The 13,556-nt window shown below is 43.4% G+C and overlaps 1 protein-coding gene across 1 annotated transcript in view; it reads left to right on the top strand.

The window, feature by feature from the left end:
* The first annotated feature begins 7,198 nt into the window (after positions 1 to 7,198).
* Positions 7,199 to 13,556, top strand: part of LOC113406383 (transcription regulator protein BACH1-like) — a 45,944-nt gene continuing 39,586 nt past the window's right edge. The window contains exons 1-2 of the mRNA XM_026650972.2: positions 7,199 to 7,231; positions 11,848 to 11,905. The gene's annotated coding sequence lies outside the window, so the exon portion shown is untranslated. The remainder of the gene's footprint in view (positions 7,232 to 11,847; positions 11,906 to 13,556) is intronic.

Raw genomic sequence — 13,556 nt, 5'->3', positions numbered from 1 at the left:
TATACTTCTGCATACTGTAGGATCTTGGAAGGGAAAATGTTGCTTGACCAAATTTTATTTCGTACAACTAATATAATAAAGAATGTTTCATATATTAATCTTACCTTGATTTTGTGTTGCAAAATTGTCAGTTACAAGAGAGATGATTGCTGTTCAGAAATATTAACGCATGTTAAAGAGTATAGAACCATTAAGTTGTTTTAAGACTACTGGCTCATGTTACAAACATAGCAAACTGAAAGGAGCATTGTTTTGGGGGGGATGTTTAAAGTTTGTGTGCCAGGTCCACAGCAAGTTTTACAATGGAATGATGCTAACTTACACTAGCTGAGGATCTGGCCTAGAGTGTTAATGTCTATCTTTAATACAGCTGCTGATGGGTGGCTGGAGTTTTACAGTAATCAAATGTTTTCTTGAAGCTTTTTTTCCATGCATGTGTACAATTCTGAAATTTAATGGTGTAACTTCCCAGTTCTGGAAGAAATGGGGCCCCTGGACATGGAGTGAACCATCTACAAATGCCATTTGGAACACACATGGGTGCTCTGTGGTAAGGCACAGCTGCAACCCGTGCTTCAACGTGCCATTTTGGACAGAACTGGAGGTGTTTGAATAAAGAGAGAAGAAGCAGACTATTAATATCAAACACTTTACAAAACCAAAAACAAGAGATAGAGAAGTGATCCAAGGCAAAGTGAAGCCTAACTCTGCCTTAAACAACCAAAACAGCAATCTCAGAATAACAGTCTCCCCCTATTTCAACATGTGTGGATTTAAACTGACCAGTTAGGGAAAAAGAATAGATAAAAATCAGGAACTCCATGAGACTTTTTTCCCTGGGTTCTATCAGATTTAAGTTGGTATAATACTGATCACTGCTGTACAACCTCTTAGTTTTGGGGATTTCTGCCTGGGCTTGCACTGCAAGTAAAAGATGCAAGAGTAGGAATCCAGTTAACATGGTATCTTTAGAAAAAGAATGTTAGAACATGCATGAAAAAAACCACTTCAAAAATAGTAAAAAATATTTCTTCAAATATAGTAGTTTTTCCTTCCTCAATGTTTAGCTTCAGATATTTTTGAGTTATGCAAGTACATTCATTCTAGTCTAAACATAAGGGGAACTTCCCCCACAACTGGCATAACTAAAAAGGACTGACAGGATTTTTGCTAAAAACCTTCCCCAAAAAACTCACAGTTAGGCTGAGACTATGCATGGAAACTTTCACTGTAAAAGCAATTTGCAAAAGGTATGAGCACCTGAAAAAGCAAGAATGAAAGAAAGCTACAGTAATTTAGTCTTAACTGTGCATTCATGCCCCATGAATGTATTCCTATAATACAAATTAAAACAAAATTAATGAGTCTTGTTTCTAATTCCTAACAAGGGAGACCTGCAGCAATCTGCTTCTTTACACACTTGCCATTGTGCCTTTAGCAACTACTATCTTTAATTTTTCACTGAGGTTTAGGAAGCAAGATACCTTATCCATCATTTTGTGTGGAGAACTTGATGACTTGATAGAATATCAGGATTGGAAGGGACCTCAGGAGGTCATCCAGTCCACTCCCCTGCTCAAAGCAGGACCAATCCCCAGACAGATTTTTGCCCCAGATCCCTAAATGGCACCCTCAAGGATTGAACTCACAACCCTGGGTTTAGCAGGCCAATGCGCAAACCACTAAGCTATCCCTCCCCCCACTGTGATAAATCTGGGGCCAGATTTTGTACCCTGCTGCAATCCCTTTACACTACTCCAGGAGCATAAAGGGGGAAGTGCAGCCTGTAAAGGGATTTCCGGTGTAACATAATGTTCGCAGAGAGGCCCTACATTACTTTCTTGCACAGTCCTGGCTGCAAGGAGGCAGCAGATGACATCAGGGCAGGGAGCATTCTGCTCAACAGCTATTTTGTGTTGCACAGCAGACCCTGGGGCTGCTCCAAGTTGCTTTGGGAGCTGGGGACGCCTCTAGCTGAGGCCAGACTTTGGAAGCACTAAGCCACTTTTTACCTCACTCTCCATGTGGGCTCAACCTGTAAGACACAGCGTAAATCTGATCCCTGGTTCATAGATTCACAGGCAAGGTATACACTAAACAAATTTGCAAATATACCTATACTGGTAAACCCTCCTAGTGCAGATGCAGCTCATACCAGCAAAAAAGTACTGGGGTAATTTATAGCAGTTTGGTGAGCAAAATAAATCATACTGGCAAAAGCACTTTTATACCAGTGTAACTGCATCTACACTAGGGCTTTTGCTGGTATAGAAATGTTACAAAAAATCACAATCAACCAATATTACTATACTAGCAAGTTTCTAGTGTAGACCTCGACATAGACTTTAAGGCCAGAAGGACCGGGGACCCCTACAACCCTGTAGTCTGACCTCCTGCATAACCTCTAAGAACCTAACTTAATAATTTCTGCAATAAGCCCATAAGTTCTGGTGTCTATAACCCTAAAATTGTTCTAGAATGTGTTGCTGGAGGGGATGGAGCAGCCACTGCAAACCCCAAGATTGAACTAGGGAGCAGGGAACAGGACCCAAAAGAAACTGGAATGGGCCTGGGAGCAGGCCAGGATCCCTGAGACTGTCCTTTCCAGCTTGGAGCCAGCTGTCTCCCCTGTTCTCCCACCAGCCAAGTTGCAGTATCTCCCCTCACTCCCTCTCCTCTCCCTTCACCCCTCCCATTCACAGGGAGCTTCTGCCTCTCCCCAGTATGGGCTGAGAAGTCTTCAGAAAGGAAATCTGGAAATAGGCAAGTTCTGGAGAGAAGGCTTGGCCTGGATTTTGTGTCATTTTGAGTTCCTTTTGTGAATAAAACCAGCCCACAGGAGGTGGATAAGTTTTGACTTCATTACAACTAGAATGAACTGTTTAAAAGCAAGGTGGAAGAAATTCGTGTTGTGGTTTTGCCTTCTGTTTAGACCAGGGGTCGGCAACGTTTGGCACACGGCTCGCCAGGGTAAGCACCCTGGCGGGCCGGGCCAGTTTTATTTACCTGCTGAAGCGGCAGGTTCGGCCGATCGCGGCCCCCACTGGCCGCGGTTCGCCGTCCTGGGCCAATGGGGGCGGCGAGAAGCCGCAGCCAGCACATTGCTCGCCCGTGCCGCTTCCCGCCGCCCCCATTGGCCCGGGACGGCGAACCGCGGCCAGTGGGGGTCGCGATCAGCCGAACCTGCCGCATCAGCAGGTAAATAAACTGGCCCGGCCCGCCAGGGTGCTTACCCTGGCGAGCCGCGTGCCAAACGTTGCCGACCCCTAGTTTAGACCGTAAACTAATATATAGGGTGATGGCTTCCCCTCTGTTCTTCTGATGGGTATATATGGACTAGAGATCCACTTGTACTGAAATTAGACACTCGTGTGTGCCTCAACTGTACCCTTCTCCAAGATTGATAAAAGTGTGGTAAACTCTTGCAGTATTTGACATTTTAGCTCCTGGAGTCATGCGATTATATGAGAATCTCAGTTTTCATTAAATAAAAATGGACGGTTCTAGCCCTCCTGATTGCAGAGAAAAGCTTGAAGAAGCGCACCCTATCAGCTCAAAAAACCTAAGGCAAATCAAAACAATTCCATTTAAATATCATGCCTTCTGAATAGAGCTGGTTGGAACATTTTCCGCAAAATGTTGCACAGAGACATATGAGTTTCAAAGACGGGGGCGCAGCAAGGGGGAGACTCAGAATATGTCTACAAGTGCTACAGTAGCATAGCTAAAGCTACACTGCTGAAGCACTGTAGTGTAGACACTTACTACAGCAACAGAAGGGATTTTTCTATCAATGTACCGTAAGTAATCTCCCTGCCCCTCCCAAGAGGCAGAAGCTATGTTGATGGAGGAATTCTGGTATAAACCAGTTCTTACTGGCTTGCTCATGTGGGGGTTAGGGCACTAGGGAGGAAGACAAAGGTTCAAATCCCAGAGTGATCTGGGATGAAACCCTCTGCCACACATTCCCACACACTTCCCTAATTGAAAAGCTCAGGTTTCAATCTGAAAAGAGACCTGGTAGTAATGGGGGACTCTTAACCACGCAGACATTTGTTGGAACAGTAATATGGCAAAACACAAATTTTCCAATAAGTTCTTGGAATGTATTGGGGACAACTTTTTGTTTTAGAAAGCGGAGGCGGTAACCAGGGGACAAGTCATTTTAGACTTGAATCTCAGCAACAGAGAAGAATTGGTTGTAAATTTTAAGGTGGTAGGCAGTTTGGGTGAAAGTGATCATGAAATGATAGTTTTCATGATTCTAAGGAAAGGAAGGAATGTGAACACAGAATAAGGACAATTGACTTAAAAAAAGCAGACTTTAACAAACTCAGAGAACTGGTATGTAAGGTCCCGTGGGAAGAAAAATCTAACAGATAAAGGAGTTAAAGAGACCTGGCAGTTTCTCAGGGAGACAACAGTAAAGGCACAACTACAAACTATCCTAATGCAAAGGAAACATAAGAATAGGAAAAGGTCAATATGGCTCTATTAGGAGCTCTTTTAAATCAAAAAGGAATCCTACAAACTGTGAAAAAATGGATAAATTGCTAAGCAGGAGTACAAAAGAATAGTACAAGCATGTAGGGACAAAATCAGAAAGGCCATAGCACAAAATGAATTACACCTAGCAAGAAACATAAAGGGCAATAAGAAGATCTTTAAATACATTAGGAGCAAGAGAGATACAAAGAAAAGTGTATGTTCTCTACTTATCAGGGAAGGAAAGCTAATAACTGATGATATCAAGAAGGCCGAGGGTGCTTAATGCCTATTTTGCTTCAGTTTTCACTAAAAGGGTTAATGGTGACCAGATACTTAACACAATTAATATTAACAACAAGGGGGAAGGAATGCAAGACAAAATAAGGAAAGAGCGGCTAAAGAATAGTTAGATAAGGTGGATGTATTCAAGTTGGCAAGTCCTGATGAAATTCATCCTAGGGGTACTTAAGGAACTGGCTGAAGCAATCTTGGAGTCATTAACAATTATCTTTGAGAACTCCTGGAGGACAGGTCAGATCCCAGAGCACAGGAGAAGGGCAAAAATAGTACCTATCTTTAAAAAGGGGAACAAGAAGGACTTGGGGACCAGTCAGCCTAACCTTGATATCTGGGAAGATACAGGAGCGAATTATTAAACAATCAGTTTGTAAGCACCTAGATTACACAGAATTATAAAGCATAGCCAGCACGGATTTGTCAAGAACAAATCATGTCAAACCAACCTAAATTTCTATCTTTAACTGGGTTATTGGTTTAGTGTCTTGCATGGAAGCAATAGATGTGATATATCTTAATTTAGTAAGGCTTTTGGCACAGTCTCATATGATATTCTCATGAGCAAACTAGGGAAATATGGTCTAAATGAAATTATTATAAAATGGGTGCACAACGGGTTGAAAGCCTGTACTCAAGGAGTCATTATCAATGGTCTGCTGTCAACCTGGGAAGCAACAGCTAGTGAGATACTGGAAGGGTCAGTCCTGGGTCTGGTACTATTCAATATTTTTATTAGTGATTTTGATAATGGAGTAGAGAATATGCTTATAAAAGTTGCAGAGGACACCAAGCTGGGTGGGTTGCAAGCACTTTGGCAGACAGGATTAGAATTCAAAGCAAACATTGACAAATTGGAGAATTGGTCGGAATAAAAGATTAAATTCAATAAAGACAAGTGCAAAGTACTTCACTTAGGATGGAAAAAAATCAAACACACAACTGCAAAATAGAGAATAACTAGTACCGCTGAAAAGAATCTAGGGATCATAAATTGAATACGAGTCAACAATATGTTGCAGTTGCAAAAAAGGCTAACATAATTCTGGGATCTATTAACAGGAGTATTGTATGTAAGGCAAGGGAAGTAATTGTCTACTTGGCACTAGTGAGGCTTCAGCTGGAGTAGTGTTCAGTTCTGGGCACCACACTTAAGGAAAAATGTGGACAAATTGGAGAGTCCCCAGGAGAGCAACAAAAATGATAAGGTTTAGAAAACCTAACCTATGAGGAAGGGTTAAAAGAACTGGACATGTAGTCTAGAGAAAGAAGACTGAGGAGGGACCTAATCATCTTCAGATATATTTAGGGCTGTTATAAAGGGGACTATGATCAACTGTTCTCCATGTTCATTGAAGATGAGCTTAATCTGCAGCAAGGGATATTTAGGTTAGATATTAGGAAAAACTTTCTAATTATAAGAATAGTTAGGCTCTGAAATAGGCTTCCAAGGGAAGTTGTGGAAACCCAATCATTGGAGATTTTTAAGAACAGGTTGGATAATCATCTGTCAAGGAGGGTCTAGATTTACTTGCTCCTGCCTCAGTGCAGGGGGCTGGAGTTGGGGACCTCCCAAGGTCACTTCCAGCCCTACATTTCTATGATTTCAACACAATTTTATTTCCTCAAAAACACTTAAAGGTTTGGGGGGCTTTTGTCTGTTCCAATGTGGAACGAAACCAAATTTCAAAAGTTGCCATGCCGTGGAATCGTTGCCCTCCGCTTGGTGCCACCCTGCCCCCTCTGAGGTACAGCAATCCTGGAATGAACCAGCCCACAAAACTGGCCAACTGGCAACGGGTACTGAGCACCTTTACAGGTTTCCCAGAACAGTTACCTCAGAGAAGGCACAAGCCTGGGACAATCCGGGCCGGTGGTACTGGCAACCCCATGCTGTTGGGTGGGGGTCCACGCGTGGGTAAGCAGGGGGCTGTGCCAGCTCTCCAGGGTGATGGGCACAGAGGGCCATGAGGCCTTGGATGGGGAGAGTGGCGTATGGCGCTGAACCCTGGGTTTAACTATCCCCTGAGCCAGCAGCCTCCCCTCCCCCAGGGCACTCTGTTCCCCCACCATGCCCCGATCCCGGGGGGCCGGGAAGCAGAACGTTCCAAAACCCAACGGCCACGCTCGCGCCTCCCGGGGGCCAGTCTCTAACCGCCCCGGAGCTGAAGGAAGGCGACGGTGTTGTTCCAGGCGCGCACGCGCGCTGGAGTCGACGTAGGCGTAAGAGCGTCAACCGGGACCGCTGTGTCCAATCAGCGGGCGGCGAGTGGGGGGTGGAGGAGGAAAGCTGGGTAATGTTGTTGCGAGTCACCTGATTTTTATCGCCGCGGGTTAGGGCAGCCGAGCCCGGGACTCAGGGCTGGGACGGGGGAGGAAGCCCCTGTCCGGCTGGCCGAGGGTGACGGTGCTTGCGGGGCTGGCGACAGACGAGCCGGGGGGTGCTGGGGTGAGCCAGCTGCGGCGCGCGGGGGTGACAGCGGAGGGGGTTGGTGCGGCTGGGCTCGCGCAGGGGCAGTGAGCGGCGGCGGCGGCGGCGGCGGGGGGGGAGTGGGTGTTCTCGCCCTGGGTACCGGTCACTCGCTGGGGGCCCCCCGTGCGCGCGGGGCGGGGGAGGCGGGAGTACGCGCTGTCGCTAGGGGACCCCAGGTCACGCCGCTCTGCTAAGCGCTTGGAGATCCGCTGCGGGCGGCCCCAGCCCGCTTCTCCTGCCTGTCCGGGGGCACAATCCGCGCCCCTCCTCGCTGGGGCTGCGGGGTGCCCCGTCCGTGCGCCGCGCCTGGAGGGGAGCTCAGTGGGCAGAGCGGAGGCGGGAGGGGCCGTGTCTTCCCCTGGTACCCGGGCAGAGTTACGGCCAATGCTCGGCCCGTGACTGCCCCGGTCAGGGGTTGCCCCGGACAGTTAAGCCGGGGGGAACCGTGCGGGGCCGAGCCTGAGCTGTCGCTTGTTAGCTCGGCGGGATGAGCAGCTCTGCGCAGCCGTCGGGGCCCCGTGTAGGGAAAGGTAAATAGGAGCTGTCCCCTCTCCCCGCCCGCATGGCTTTGTGTCCTCAGGTTTTTCCACTGAACTCTGGCAGATAAGAACAGCTGGCTTTGGCGCGGTCAGCACGTCGCTTGCTCTCCTGCAGAATCTGGCATCTAATTATTCATCTTTTCCCTTCTGCATATCCACATGCCTGTGTGCTCCAGGCACATCATACGTCCCCAAACACTGGAAAATCTCCCTCCTCTTTAAAACAAAGGATCCCCTTAATGTTACTAATTTGGGATTAACTATTTGGTTTTGATGATAAAATATCCTATACAAATCCTAAATCTGAACATTACAGTATCTGTCATCAGTTGTAGTATCCCAGGAGGATTCATTTTAGACTTTCCTGGGGAGATGTACATTTTATCTGTACTGTGAGATGCCTAGCATGTGAAGGGCAATGTAAAATAAAATTGAAAATGAGAATTATGGAGGAATCATCACCAATTTCACTGTTAAATTAGCATTTAGAGGACATATATTGGCATTTTTAGCACTATAATATTGTAGTAATTTCAAATTCATACAGCACTGCAGCTTTCTAAGTGCTAGAGTCTTACTTTGTCATTTTTTCTTCTGTTGAAATTGGTTCCAAAACATATTACAGGATGAAAGAGAAAATAGTTTGAGACACACATTTGAGATTTGTGGATGAAAAGTAAGAGCATGGTGGTAGTGTTATACGGGAAAGTTATAGTCCATGCCGGGGAACAACCTCAAGTTATGCTTACACAACTCTCTGCAAAGAAAAACCCAGTGAAGGCACAGGCCTCAGAGCCCAGGCTCCAGCCCCAGCAGGAACACTCACATTACTATTTTTAGCCCTGCAAGGTGAGCCCTAGTAGCTGGAGTCAATTGACCCAGGCACTGCAACTCAGCACAATAGATTTCTTTGCAGCGTATGCATACCCTAAGAGTGATTATGCTCCCCTGAACTCTGAAGTAATGCTGTAGTTGTCTGTTCAAAATCATTGCCATAGTCAAAAACAAACATGGGTTTGAAATTCCTTTAGCACACTTAATTCAATATAAATTTTCATGCTTTTGTGGGTTTGTCAATCTTAATATTGTTTTAAACTGTGTGTGTTTAAATTTCTAGGCTCCAATCCTGTAAACAGTTGTGTATGTAAGTAATTTGGACTATTCATGTGTACAAGTGTTTGCAAGATTGGGGACCTAGTTGGTACATTGTTTGATGCTAAACAGTTTCAAGCACTTCATAATGGGGATTTTTAGGCTATGTTAATTTGGTTTTAGTATAAAGTATCAGAAGTTGCTTGTGACTATTGGGGTCAGCATGTGTTAGATTGTTGCCCTTATCATTTGCTGCTGTTGGAATCACCCAGTGTAAAACCTGTCCTCATATTTTATTGCCCAGTCTAACATGACACCACCATTGTGGGTGTGAAAGGGGTGTTTTCATACATGAGTGATAGGATCGAGTCTCAAGTAATCTTATTCCAAAATAAGTGAAATTATAATCTGCAGAAACAGAGATCAAATAGGCAGAATTCTTCTTTCCTGTTACGTAAATTCAGGAAATTTATGTTCACGTGAGTCCCACACACACTTTTTGGTATATCCTGCACCAATTTTTCCCAGTGTGTGGGGCATGCTACCTAGGAGTGTGTATGGACAAGCCTCTTAGTTGTTTTCCAGAATTTTAGTTTTATTGGTTGGTGGTTGTTGTTTTTTTTTTAAATCTGTAGCTGTTGTGATTGTGGGAAGAATCTCTTTTTGAGCCTGTATTTGCTGCAGAGTTACTGCAGGTCTTGGCCACACGTGATTACCCTTAACTCAGCTGCTGTGGTGCTTTTAACTTGAGTTGATTGGTTGAGGAGGAGAGAATAGGCTAAAACTTGAATGATGGCAACTTGTCAGCTGTTACTCTGTAGGGTGGATGCAAACTGTGTTAACCCCACTGAAGTGCTGCTAGTCCTCCAGTGCCTTCCTTATCTCCCACCCTGTGCCCAGAAAATACCAACAAGAAAGAATTCATAGTGGCCCAATTTACTACAGCACTAAGAACCATGGGATGTGCCCCCAGAAATCTAGTTCCACACACAAATGAGTGCACTGCCAGTGTGGATACAACTCTAATATTGTTTTACATTGTGGCCACTCTCACTCCATCTAGGCTAAGGTCTCATCTTCACTAGGAAAAGGCTTGTTCTGAACTCGCATTAGGTAACACAAGGTAGTTTTTAGTTTTCACGTGAGTTAGCAGGTCAAGGTTCCAATGGGAGAACCTAGGGTTTACTTGAACCAGCTAACTTGTGTGACTACTACAAATTGCTTTGTTTTCACTAGGATTTTACTTTGTGTTAGCTGACATGAGTTAACAATACCCCTTTTCCTACCTCTTTTGCTATGGAATACACACCCAACTTGCCATGAGTAACTTGAGCACAGATAATTCAAGTTATCTCCGCTATGAAGACATACCCTACTGGAAGCTAGGCTATTACGTGGCCTGCTAACATGTCTTCAGATGTTAGTCTGCATCTTGTTGAGCGTTGAGGTCTTTTCAGTCATGAGAAGACAACACAATTGAAAACCAGACCTGTTTTCCTTTTCCATGGGGTCGTTTCTTTATGAGCAGATCTTGGATGGTATATCAGTTGATGTGTATTTACCTATGGTAGGTACATAGGTCACAATATCTGAGAGCTTTTCAAACATTAATGACTCTCTTCCTCACAGGCCTCATATGAGGTAGGAAAGTTTCATCCATATTTTCTATGTGGAGACTGAGGTACAGAGAGACTGACTTGCCTGAGGTCGCACATGGAGTCTGGGTGACTAAGCTGCAAATTGAAGCCAGATCTCCTGAGTTTTTTATTCAGTCTACTTTCTGAAAACTTATTTCAGTTTTGCAAATGTTTATTTGAAAAGCTTTTTCAACTGAATATAAAAGTGGACAGGGTTAGATTTTTAGATCAAGTATTTTAAAATTGTTTCTCAAATGAAACTGCTTCTGTTAAATCCTTCATGATGACTCTTGGCTCTTTCTCAGATTAGTATAAGAATTAGTATATATAAGAATTCTGCAAAGTTAGTTCCCTGTTTTATTATATATGTGTTTTATACACAAACAGCTTCTCCAATACTAATCAACTAACAAAATCCTTAGGGCTGTGTTTAAAGCCATTGCATGTCATTTTCCATACTTAAACAATGTTAAAGGGTTAAGAAATGAAACTATTTAAATCTAAAATATATGAAACAATTCACATTTTTAGGAGGGAATGAGTTTGCATAGCTTCTAAGTCATGAGGGTAAAGGATTTTACCTTTTAAATAAAGCCAGGAGCTGACCGTAAACTGTTAAATTTTTATACAAGTTTTCTGGTTCACTATTTAAGAATATTTTTTTTCTCTAACCCTGGGAGTGTTCAAAAATGTGAATTTTTATTCTTGAACTTGTCTCAAATGTGAGACACTTCTTTGTGACTGTAAAGTAATGGTGTCTGAAAATGGGTAGAGGTTTAGAAGACCCAACCTTATGACCATGTGGCCTGCTTCATGGATTTAACATAAATCATGTTACAAAAATTTAACTCTTACCCTAAATCGATTTATTGTGATCCATCCCAATTCTCTTTTAGAAAGTCAAACTGTTGCAGTGCTTTTAAGTTCTTCTTGAAATGTGAGATATGCCCACAATAGGTATCTCTATAATTGCGCTGTTTTTCACAAGAATTTCTTTTGAATGTTATCGGGGTGAGAATTTGTGGGGGATGGAAGATAGGAGTGGGGACTTCTAAATCCCATGCCCAACCTTAAAAACGTTTAAAATTGAAACTACTACCCAGAAAACCTTAATAAAGCTGTTACTGACCCTGACCCACACAGTTAATGTTGGGTAACAAGTGAGTCAAACATGCTCTAAGATAAGGAAGAATTAGGTTTAGTAATGGAAACGGTTTCTAGCTTTAGAATATTCTACTTTAGTATAGCTTCTTTGGGGAAATAATGTGTGAACTGCATTATTCATTGTTGAAAACTTGCCTGATTTTAGTGTTTTTTCTTAAAGCTCCAGCTTCCAGAGCCTTACCACTGCATGGGAATCGCGGCTTTCATTTTTTGAAAAGGTAAATTCTTAGTTCACAGAACTTCTAAGAAAACCTGGACAAGGTGAATCCTAAAAGCTTTAAAAAACCAAAACAAAACAGAAGGCAAATCGAAACAATTCTAAGTCTGTTTTCAGAATCTCATGGATTTTTAAGACAAAAAAAAAAAAGATTTTAATTTCGATTCAGCAAAGCTCTAATACTGTGATGATAATCCTGGGTCGGCATAGGGACATACTAGATGACCTAATAAGCTCTTAATTATATAATTTATGTAACTTCTGTAATTAAAGTACAATGTTATTATTGTGCCAGATGCTTTGACTAGTGACTCAAAGAATACAGTTTTGTTCTTAATTTATGAATGGGGTAACTGCTTCTTTTGCTTTATGTTGGGAAATAAAGCAAATTAATACTCTCAATTTTTTTCTTTAAAAATCATCCTGGTTCCTTTAAAAATGTTTTCAAAGTAAAGATGACCAAAAACAGATAGAATGCTTGTTCATGCCTTGTCAGCATAACATCATGAATCAGCAACTCGTAACTACTGCAAGCATTCATCTGAAACATAACTCTGTATCCATAAAAGGAGAGAGAGTTGGGGGAAGGGGCATAGATATAAAACTGTTATTTAAAATCTATTGTTAACTTCTTGTTGAACTGCCAAGTAGCCACACTGGCTGTCTTAATGGTAGTAAATATCTTAGTTCTTTTCATCTATAGATTTCAAAGCCTTTTTTTTTTTTTTTTTAAAGAAAAGTATAAGTATCATCCCTATTTTGCAGATGAGGAAATGGAGGGAGGTACAGTGACTTTCTTAAGGTTGAATAGCAGCTCAATGTCTGAGTCAAGAATGGAACCCAGATTTCTTGTCTCCCAATCTATTGCCCTATCTGATGATCACATTGTCCTTTTAAGTGTTTAAGAATTTAAAACTTTGTCAAGGTACAAACATTAGTTACATGCAGAGTGATGCAGGCCACCTTTGTCTGTATTAGTAGCTACTAATGGCTACAAGTCCAACACTCTGTCTATCCAAGTGATAAATGACAGCCTCACTGTCTTTGTGGCACAGTGGACAACTGAAACTGCTTCAAGACCTCTAAATCAGATCAGATTGCAGTTACTAGAGAGCAACAGAGAGTCCTGTGGCACCTTTAAGGCTATGTCTACACTACAAAATTAGGTCGGATTTATAGAAGCCGGTTTTATAGAAACCGGTTGTATGCAGCCGATTGTGTGTGTCCCCACCTAAAATGCTCTAAGTGCATGAAGTCGGCGGACCGCGTCCACAGTACCGAGGCTAGCGTCGACTTCCGGCGCATTGCACTATGGTACCTATCCCACAGTTCCCGGAGTCTCCGGCGCCCATTGGAATTATGGGTTGAGATCGCAATGCCCAGATGATGCAAAGCAGTGCCGCGAGGGGTTCTGGGTACATTGCGTCAGGCCCCTCCCCCGCCGTCACAGCAACGGCAGACAATAGATTCGCGCCTTTTTACCTGGGTTACCTGTGCAGACAACATACCACGCCAAGCATTGAGCCCGCTCAGCTCAGCTCACCGTCACCATATCTCTTCCGGGTGCCGGCAAACGTGGGACTGCATTGCTAAACAGCAGCAGCAGCTTACTGCCTTTTGGCGGTAGACGGTGCAGCATGACTGGTAGCCTT

This window comes from Terrapene carolina, unplaced genomic scaffold (assembly GCF_002925995.2).
Source record: "Terrapene carolina triunguis isolate 2854851 unplaced genomic scaffold, T_m_triunguis-2.0 Scaffold30, whole genome shotgun sequence".
NCBI classification, from domain to species: domain Eukaryota; kingdom Metazoa; phylum Chordata; order Testudines; family Emydidae; genus Terrapene; species Terrapene triunguis.
Note: the sequence above shows the minus strand (reverse complement) of the source record. Positions and strands in the feature narration are given on the sequence as shown.